Source organism: Propithecus coquereli, unplaced genomic scaffold (genome assembly GCF_000956105.1).
Source record: "Propithecus coquereli isolate 6110/MARCELLA unplaced genomic scaffold, Pcoq_1.0 Scaffold44, whole genome shotgun sequence".
NCBI classification, from domain to species: domain Eukaryota; kingdom Metazoa; phylum Chordata; class Mammalia; order Primates; family Indriidae; genus Propithecus; species Propithecus coquereli.
The window spans coordinates 10,937,550-10,948,821 of NW_012150174.1; positions in this window are offsets into that span (position 1 = coordinate 10,937,550).

Here is an 11,272-nt window from a genome sequence, read left to right on the forward strand (position 1 = left end):
GTGTATGGTTGTCTTTGTAATATTTAGAGCCAGTGCATATGGAACTGGAAGAGACAAAACACTTGCTTCTCATGTGTTAAGAGCTTGTGTGTCCTTAGCAAGTCAGTCCTTTGGCAGCTGCAGGCTGATTCCTCCGTCATTTTCATTTTTGACGGAAAAACTTATTTACTACCAGTCACCATCCCCAACTGTTATGTACAACCACCATCTGGTAATTAGAATGGAGCCACAGCTTTGTCGGAATGGTTTAGAAAGCCCTGGCTTTTTGTCGTGTACTTCTGCCTTCCCTCACTTTTATCTTGCATGCTTTCTATCTTTCCTTCCATAAATATTAATGGAGTTTTTTTCTATGTGCCAGGCTTGGTTCATGTGGGGACTACAATGGTGAGAAAAGCTCCACATCTGGGTATATCTGGCCGATCCTTGCCTCATTCTTCTAGGATCTTTCTCTGCGGTTCATTCTCTCGTGCCACTGGCTCTCTTTGCAGCCCTGTTGCTTATGTCTGGCTTTACTGGGTTTTGGTATTTAACTATTTCCTACTCACATCAGAAATTTTCATTTGCAATATTTCGTCTGCCTAGGATAACAAACATATACATATATTTTCTCATGCAATTTTTCTTTTGCCTAGAATAACAAACATTTTTTCTTTTAAATAATGTAAATATGCAAATCTTAAAATATATTAATAATTTCTATTATTGATATGTTCTGGGCTACTGTTTTGGAACTAACATTATGGGAAAATGGTGTTAATGTGCAAACAATACTCCAAAGATTAGAGTTAGAATCTTTGAAAGATATCTTAATAATAGAGACATTTTCAACTGATAAAATATAGTCTCATAGCATTTGAAACATTATTAGTATTCTTTCAAGAGCAGACATCAATCTCAGAAATCTTATGTACAAACATGACAAAATTGGCCTGTATTATACTCTGATAAAATCACAAAATGGTTTTATTTTCTCTACTTTTTTATGAATATGAAGCATTTGCATATTATTACAATAACTTCCACAGCCTTTGGAGCAAAATCTGATGTATTTTTAATGGTGCAGTTAAAAATGTGTGCATTATATCCATATTTTGTTGCAGTTATTCAACAGTTTTTTGAAAAGAGTCTTAAACTTTATGTACTTTACAGTCAGGCTCAGCAAATGTACAGCATGCATGCTGCAAGTTACCCCTTTCAGTGCCCATGGTGCACATCCCTAATCAATCGTAACGTTCTTTCCCACTTAGCTTGGGCAGTCTCGGATCCTCTTCAGCGTGGTGATCCAGGTTGTTACTAACTGAGTGCAGATAGCATGTGAGATGAAAGCTATTTGTCTTACTAGTTTCGCACTTTAACCTTAAGAATGATTATGTCAGCTGAAGGTCCAAAAAGTCTGAAGTTTGGAAAAGGGAAAATATATTGAGGTAGAATAAGGTAGTGGTTTGGGCAGGGGGTGGCAAACGTTTTTCGTAAAGGGCCAGATGGTAAGTCTTTTAAGCCTTGTGGGCCATATGGTCTCTGTCACACCTACTCAGGTCTGCCATTGTAGTGGCAGACACAGATGATATGCAAATGAATGAGCATGTCTGTATTCCAATAAAACTTTATTTATAAAAACAGGTGACGGACAGATTTGACCACTAACCATAGTTTGCTAGCTCCTGGTATAAATCACAGCTACTCAAAGTGTATTCTGTGGGTAAGTGATATCAGCATCACCTGTATGCTTGTTAGAAATGTAGATCCTTATTCCACACTTTAAACTTACTGGAATAAGAATCAGGGATGGGGCCCAGGAATCTACATGTTTACTAACTAGTGAGGTTATTCTGATGCTCACTAAAATTTAAGAGCCCATGGTTTAAATAACATTACACTTCTCTTCTTTAAGTGTCATAGAATTCAGCTGTATAACTACCAGATGCATTTATTTAATGGCTGATCTTTAATCACTTTTCCTATATTTTCTATGGCATTCGATCTATTCAAGTTTTTTAATTCTTCTTGGGTCATGTTTCTGTTTCCTGTAGGCTTCCATTTGCTGCTGTGGTGATTTTGAAACATTTCTGCAAAATTTTTGACACTTCTATCAAGATGTGGGTTTATGTCCACTCTCCCTGGATCTAGGCAGGCTTACCACTGTTTCAACCAATAGAATATAGCAGAAGTAAGGCTGTGTAACTTTCATGGCTAGTTCAGAAGAGGCTATGCAGCTTTTTCCAGTTCTTAGGCAGGCTTACTCTGGGGAACTCTGCCATGTAAGAAGTTTTATTACTCTGGGTCTACCACGCTGGCTGGAGAGGCCATGTGTAAGCATCTCTCTTGTTAGCCCAAGCTGAGCTCCCAGCCAGCTTCCAGCCATCAGTTAGCATCTGTTGCCAGCGAGTTGAGTTAGCTATCTTGCACAGTTTAATTTGAACTTTCACATAACTGCAACCCACCTGTCATCTCAATATATCCATATGTAAAACCCCTATCCTAGCTGAGCTCTTTCTGAATTCCTGATCTGTAAAATCTGTGAGCATAATATTATAAAATAATTGTTTTAAGCCACTAAGTTTTGAGGAAGTTTGTTATGCAGCAGTTGTAACTGGGACCCAAAATTTGCAATTACTATTGTTTTATGATTGTCTTAATGTCTTTCTTATCTGTGCTTATGATTTTTTTCATATGTCTAATCTTTTACATATTTTGCTCTCATTTTTCTTTAATCAGAGTTGAGGGAGGTTTATTTCTTTTATTAATCATTTCAAAGAATCAGTTTTTAGATTTGTTCATTTTACTATTTGAAATGTGTAGGTTTCATTAATTGAAGCTTTACCTTTAATCATTTTTTCTTCCTACTTCTTGTGTATTTAATTGCTCTTTTCCCAGTTGCTAAAGGGAACACTAGGTTAATTTCAATTTTCATATTTATTCCTTTATAAGAAATGCTTTTGAAGTTACAAGGTTTCCTCTGAGTTCAGCTTTCACTGTGTCCCATTAAGTTTACTGTGAAACATTTTCCTCTTCGTTGTTTTCTGGAGAGTTTATAATTTCAGTTTTTATTTTCTTTTTATCAAAGCATTTTGGAAAGTGTTTTTAAATTTTCAAATAGTTAGGTTTTTCTTTTTTCTTGTTGTTGGTGGTGGGGTTTTTCCATTTTTCCAACATGTATAATGAATACACATTTCTCTACTACTACAAGAAAATAAAATTCCAATTATTTCTCCCACCAAGACCCTCTCTTCTTCCCTTACCAGTAAATTTGCTTTTACTTTAGAGTGCTTTTACCTCTTGATTCCCCACCATGAGACCTTTAAATGCTTTTACTTCTGCTGTCTCCCAATGTCTGACCTTAATACTTACTACCCCCTTCCCTAATACCTAAGTTTAAAAAGAAAAAACTGTAGTAATTTTTTGCTTCAGACTATTAGGTTTTTATTCCTTATTTTACACTAATATTCTCAAATTCCATTCGAAGGTCCTGTGTGATGCTCCCTGGCATTCTCATCTCCATAGATGCACAAGCTCTTTTCCATCCCATGGAGCATGCAGGATGTCACACACTTTTCCGGCCTGTCTCTCATCAGTTTTTCTGGAGCCAGGGAGACCAGCATGTTTATATAGAAACATCCAGCTCTGCCTATTTTCTTGAGGAATATACTATTAATAGTTTTCTATTGCTGTTGTAATTAATTACTACAAATTTAATGGCTTAAAACACTATAAATTTATTATCTTACAGTTTTGGAGGTCAGAAGTCTGAAATCAGTTTCACTGGGCTAAAATGAAGGTGTCAGCAGGCGTGTGTTTCTTCTGGAGGCTCTAGGGGAAAAATCCATTTCTTTGCTTTTTCTACCTTCTACAGAAGCCACCTGCATTCCTTGGCTTGTGGCCCCTTTGTTCATCTTCGGCAAGTCTTTCTCACACTGCATCACTCTGAGACTCTGCCATCACATCTCCTATGATTGCCTTTGCCCTTCTTGCCTCCTTATTACAAGGACCCTTGTGGTTTCTTAGGCCCACCAACGTAATCTAGGTTAACAATCCCATCTCATGATTCTTAATCACATCAACAACCTAATCGCATCAGAAATGTCCTTTTGCTTTGTGAGTTAGCATATCCCCAGTTTCCAGGGATTAGGATGTGGATATCTTTGGGGCGGGGGGACATTATTCTGTCTCCCACAGGGGCCCATAAATTTCTCAAGACCAAAATTTTCCTAGGAATCTTGAGTTCTGATTCTTGTCCTATGGCTCTTTGCCACTGGTCCTCAATGTATCCTTTGACTCAGTAAAGAAAAAGTCTTATGCTAGCTATCTTTGTTTGCGATCCCATAAAAGCAGAGGTTCTACTCATACTCTCCAGGCCCTACCTGTCTACTAGCCTCATCAACTAAGAGAGACAGTTGGTTTGGAGTTAGGATAAGAGGCAGCAATTATGTTTTCAGGCTGCCATCTTCTTAGAGTCTTTCTCTGTATACCCTAAATAAGTATTTATTGAATAGATGGACTTTTATACTAAGTATTTTTAGACTGTAGCAGAAAAAATAATTTAATGGTTAAGAACAAGACCTGGAATCAGACCCTTAGGGTTCAAATTCTAGTTTCATTGCTTACTGCCTGTGTGGCCTTGGACAAGTCACATAGCCACATAGTTTCTACCTCTGAAAAAATGGAGATAATTAAAATTGGGATAATGATAATACTAATGCTATTCACATAATTATAATGATGTCATAAAGATTAAATGAGATAATATAATTTAAATAGTAAGTGTTCAGAACACTGCCTGGCACATATTATTTCCATAGGTAAACTAAAATAGGCTTGTATGCAAACATTTTAGTTTGTCTTCCGTGTGTCTTTTTGGACTCACTTACTGGCACTGTATACTCCAGCCATATGTAGAAGTTTCAAGCAGAAAATCCTGTGCAATGCATGTGTTACAAAGGGATATGGCCAAAGAAGTCCAAGAGGTCTTATTTGTTACCTTGGTCAATTGATTTACCATGTAGGCTCTGGTCTTTAGTCTTAAAGACACATGAATATAATCTTGTCTTTTATCCCAGAATATTTTGTATTCATGATTATTGATAGATACTGTTGACCTAAAGGAAGAAACTGAGGCAAAATTAAGCTAAGTGGAGAGTTTATTTGGATCAAGGTTGAGGACTACAGCCTGGCAGTCATAGATTCAAGTTGCCTTGAATTATGCTCTGATTAGCAGCAGTTACAAGTGGGTTTTGGGGGGGTAAAAAACAAGTTGGGGGCAGTTCTTAAGTTGTTTACCAAGAATTTACATTGGTTCATAAAATAACATACGTAGTTGATTGGCTATACATTGTTTTTTGTATCACAAATTTCAGGAACTCACGTGAAGATAAAGGGTGAGGGTCATGTTGTCCAACTTACGGTAATATATTAGGTAGCTTGTCAGCAAGTCTGGAAACTACAGGGAAGAAAAGAAAGAACAAAATGCCTTTAAACAATTACCCCCAGCATGAGTGTGTGTTTGTGTGTGTGTGTGTGTGTGGTGTCCTGTGTGATTGAAGTCCTACATTAGTGTCTCTCTGGGCCTGATAAATTTTGCATACCTTACATTCCTCAGATTGCTCTAAGCCACTTTTCTTTCTCAGTGCTAGCAAAGTTCATAAGAAACCCATGTGTAAGGCTGTCTGATGCACATTATAGTTAGATGGGCCTGACTAATAGATTCTTTCTCTGTAGACAAACATCATGGAAAAACACATAACCAGAGGTTGTGTTTTGAATGTGAGATCAGAATGGAAAGAATTTATATAATTTGAACATTTATTAGATCATCTGTGAGAGCCTTTTGCATCCATTTCTATAGTAGCACCATATGGATTACCTTGCAAGGGGAAATGTAGTGGTTAAAGTCTCTTGGCAAATGGGCTCTTTCTTCTGGAAAAAACTTGTGTGGTCATTACCATTGTGGCTGCTTCTGTGACTTTCTTATTTCTTTTCTCCATGCCTCCTATATATGGAAACTCCTTCTTAGGTATATTAACATTTCTAGTTATCTTGCTCTGGTCTAAGAGCTACCATCTTTTTACTATGTATCACTTTTTATAATGTAACACTCAAAAAAGCCCAATATTTGCAATGGGAGCAGATTACTCATGAACTACTTATACTCATCCCCTTCACTCCATCCCTCTTTTCTTCCTGAGGAAATACTTTGGAACACTATTAAAAATTTTTTTTGTGAAACATAGCACCAAATAGAAAAATGTACAGGTTGGTGATTTATCACAAAGTGAATGCCCATATAACCATCACTTAGGCTAATAATAATACATTACCAGCATGGCAGAAGTCCCACCTCAGGACCCACCAAATCACTATATCTTTCTTTCCTACCAGAGGAAATCTCTAGCTTAACTTTTATAACAATCATGTCTGCTTTTTGCTGGCTAAGTAGGAATCTCCAAACTCTATAGTTTTGCCTGTTTTTTAAACTTATATAAACAGAATACGGCAGTGTGTATCTTTATGTCTAGGTTTTTTGCTCAGTATCATTTGTGAGATTCATCAATGATGTCATGTATAGTTATTTTTTTAACATGCAGAATAATATTTCGTTAAATGAACATACTATCTTATTTATTGATCCAACTCTTGATGCATTCATCAACAGTTGGGTTGTTTGGGTTGTTCTCCAGTTTTTTTATAATTATGAATTATACTGCTCTGAACTTTCTAGTACATGTATTTAATTGGAATACACATGCACATGTTTTTATTGGGAATATACTTTGGGGTGGAATTATTGAGTCATAGTATATGCATATCTTTAACTTTAATAGATAATGCCAAATAGTTTTTCAAAGCAGTTGTACCAAATAACTTTACTACCAGTAGTGTATGAGAATTTTTTTCTATGCTTCTTTGCCACCATTTGCTTTTGTCAGCCTTTACAACTTCAGTCATGCAAGTGAATGTGTAGTGGATTATCCTACCGCGGTTTTAAAATGCTTTTCCCTGATTACTAATGAGATTAACACTTTTTGCTATGTTTAATGGCATTTGAGTATTCTCTTTTGTGAAGTACCTGTTATAGTTTTTTTTTTCTTTCGGTTTTCTGTTGTGTTGCCTATTTTTTCTTATTAATTTGTAGGAGTTTTTATACATCCTGAGTACAAGCTCTTTATCATGTGTGTTGCAAATGTCATTTCCCATTTTTGCTTGTCCTTTTACTCTCTAAATCAGTGGTCCCCAACCTTTTTGGTAGCAGGAACCGTTTTCATGGAAGACAATTGTTCCACAGACTGAGTGGGGGATGGTTTTGGGATGATTTAAGCGCATTACATTTATTGTTTTTTCTTTCTATTTTTTTTAGTTTTCTGGCTAATTTCTTTCTATTTTTTTAGTAGAGACGGGGTCTCACTCTTGCTCAGGCTGGTCTCGAACTCCTGACTTCAAGTGATCCTCCTGCCTCGGCCTCTAAGGGTGCTAGGATTACAGGCATGAGCCACCATGCCCGGCCAGTCGCATTACATTTATTGTGAACTTTATTTCTATTATTATTACATTGTAATATATAATGAAATAATTATACAACTCACCATAGGTTGGGGACCCCTGCTCTAAATGATATCTTTAACAAATAGAAGTTCTTAAGCCTTTATGGTCATTGCTTTTTATTTAAGAAGTCTTTTTTATACCCCAATGCCATAAAGCATTTTCTAGTATTTTCTTCTAGAAGCTTTGTTTTGCCTTTCAGGTTTAGATTTACAGTCTGCACGAAATTAACGTATGATGTGAGATAGGGGTCAGATGTCCTTTTTAACCTACATATGGATATGAGATTTTCTCAGCACTCTTTATTTAAAAGACCATAATTTTTCCACTGCTCTGTGGTATCATCTTTGTTATAAAGCAGGAGACTATATACACGAGTGTGTTTCCAGGTCTCTGTTCTATGTTTTTGGTCTGTTTGACTTTCCTTAAACCAATATTACATGTCTTAATGCATCTGATTAGTGCTTATATCTGATTGAGAAAGTTCTCCCACTTTTTCTTCTTTAATATTGTCTTGGCTATCCTTGACTCTGCATTTCCATATACATTTTTATAATTTATCCAATTACCACACATATACACACCTATTGGAATTTCGATTGGGATTTTACTGAATCTCTAGATCGGTTTGGGGAGCACTATCGTTTTAAAAATACTGAATCTTTCAATCTATGATCATGGTAAATCCTTCCATTTGTTTAGACGTTCTTTTCTATTATTCAAAATGTTTTACAGTTTTCTGCTTAAAGGTGTTGCATATATTTTGTTAGATTTATTCTTTTTTAAAGCATTTTTAAAACTATTAAGGTATAGTTGACATAATAAAAGCTGTACATATTTAATGTATACAACTTGATAAATTTGGCAATAAGTGTACAGCTGTGAAACTGTCACTACAACCTATACAATAAACATATCTATCCACTCCAAAAGTTTCCTCTTGCCCTCTGTACTGTCACTAGTATTATTATTTTTGTGATGAGAACATTTAACATAAGATCTATCCTACTAGCAAATTTTGAAGTACAGTAAGTCCTCACTTAATGTCATCAATAGGTTCTTGGAAACTTTGACTTCAAGCAAATGACATATGATGAAACCAATTTATGCCATAGGCTAATTGATTTAAACAAGAGTTAAGTTCCTGTGACATATTTCTGGTCACAAAAAAATCATCAAACTTTTAAATAAAGACCCAAAACACTTCTAATCTTTTTTTTTTTTTTTTTTTTGACAGAGTCTCACTGTGTGTTGCCCGGGCTAGAGTGCCGTGGCGTCAGCCTAGCTCACAGCAACCTCAAACTCCTGGGCTCAAGCGATCCTCCTGCCTCAGCCTCTCGAGTAGCTGGGACTACAGGCATGTGCCACGATGCCCGGCTAATTTTTTCTAATATTTTTAGTTGTCCGATTAATTTCTTTCTATTTTTAGTAGAGACGGGGTCTCGCTCTTGCTCAGGCTGGTCTCGAACTCCTGAGCTCAAACAATCCGCCTGCCTCAGCCTCCCAGAGTGCTAGGATTACAGGCGTGAGCCACCGCGCCCGGCCTACACTTCTAATCTTAAACATTGAAGTAAATGGGAGCTGTACATATATTTAAGAAAAATTAATAAAAACAAGTAAGATAATTATTACTCAATTTTGGGTGAATCAGTGAGTAGCAGCAGTCTCAGTGGTGGTGGGTTAAATCAAGGAATAAATATTTGCAAAGCAAAAACTGTGAGGAGCTCCTCTGCCACCACACAATTCAGAAACAAATAATAACGGTTATGGGGGGGCTCACTGAGTACTTTCATACCGCATCACTTATTGTCATGTGTTTATATGGTTATCGTATACTTTACAATTTCATTTTACAATAATTTGTATTTATTCATTCATTCATTTTCCAGTTTAGTGTCACAGGTGTCTGGAACTTATCCTGGAAGTTCAGGGCGTAAGGCAGGAACCAGCCATGGACAGGACACCATTCTTTTGTGGGGTGCACTCACACTCATACCCATATTCATTCAGCCTGGGACCATTTAGATGTGCCAGTGAACCCAACATGCACATCTTTGGGATGTGGGAGGAAACTGGAGCACCTGTAGAAAATCCATGCAGACATGGTGTGAATGCGAACTCAACACAGACAGTTGGCTAGGAATCAATTTTTTTTCTCGTCAACATTTTAATGAAATGATGTTGAATGAAATGATGTCGAAAACCTGCTGTATATAATACAGTATTGTTTACTATAGGAACTATGCTCTACAGATGTCTATATCTTTAATTATCTTGTATAACTGAAATTTTGTATCCTTTGACTCATATCTCCCTGTTTCTCCCTCTTCCCAGTCCCTGGCAATCAACATACTACTCTCTGCTTCTATGAGTTTGACTATTTTAGATTCCATGTATATGTGGTAAGATCATGCAATATTTGTCTTTCTATGCCTGGCTTATTGCACTTAACATAATGTTCTCCAGGTTCAACCACGTTGTCAGAAATGTCAGGATTCTTTTTTGATCGCCAAATAGTATTCCATTGTGTGTATATACCACATCTTCTTTATCCATTTCTCCATCGATGGACACTTAGGTTTACTTCATCTTGGCTCTTGTGAATAATGCTGCAATGCCCATGGGAGTGAACATATCTTTTTGACATATTGATTTCCGTTTCTTTAGGTATATGCCCAGAAGTGGTAGTTCTGTTTCACTTTTTTGAGGAACCTCCATACTATTTTCCATAGTGACTGCCCCAATTTTCATTCCCACTAACAATGTACAGGAGTTCTCTTTTCTCTACATCCTCGCCAACACTTGGTATCTTTTGGTTTTTTGATGGTAGCCATTCTAGTAAGTGTAAGGCAATATCTAGTTGCAGTTTGGTTTGCATTTCACTGATAGTTAGTGATGTTGAACACCTTTTTATATACTGTAGGCCATTTGTATGTCTTCTTTTGAGAAATGTCTATTTCGTTCTTTTGCCTGTTTTAAAATCCGATTTTTTTTTTGTTATTGAGTTAGGGGTTCCTTGTATAATTTGAATATTAAACTTTTATCAGACATACAGTTTGCAAATATTTTTTCCCATTCTGTAGATTGCCTTTTTGTTTTGTTGACCATTTCCTTAGTGGTACAGATTTTTAATTTGATGTAATCCTACTTGTCTATTTTAGCTTTCGTTGCCACATCCAAGAAATAATTGTCACAGCCTGTATCAAGAAGCTTTTCCTGGAAGTTTTCTTCTAGAAGTTTTAGAGTTTCAGGTCTTAAGTTTAAGTATTTATTCTAGATTTTTGTGTGTGGTGTTAGGAAAAGGTCTGATTTCATTCTTTTATACATGGATATCCAGTTTTTCCAACACCGTTTGTTAAAGGGACAATCCTTTCTCCATTGTGTACTCTTGGCACTCTTGTTCAAGATCAGTTGACTGTATATACATGGATTTATTTCTGTGCTCTCTATTCTGTTCCATTGGTCTATATGTCTCTCTTTATGCCAGTACCATATTGTTTTGATTACTTTAGGTGTGTAGTATAGTTTCAAATCAGGAAGTGTGGTGCCTCCAGCTTTGTTCTTCTTTTCAAGATTGACTTATCTATTTGTGGTCTTTTGTGGTTCTGTATGAACTGTAGGATTATTTTTTCTCTTTCTGTAAAAAATGCTATTGGTCTTTTGATAGGGATTTTGATAGGGATTTTATTGAATCTGTAGATTGCTCTAGGCAGTACAGACATTTTTTTTTTTTTTTTTTTTT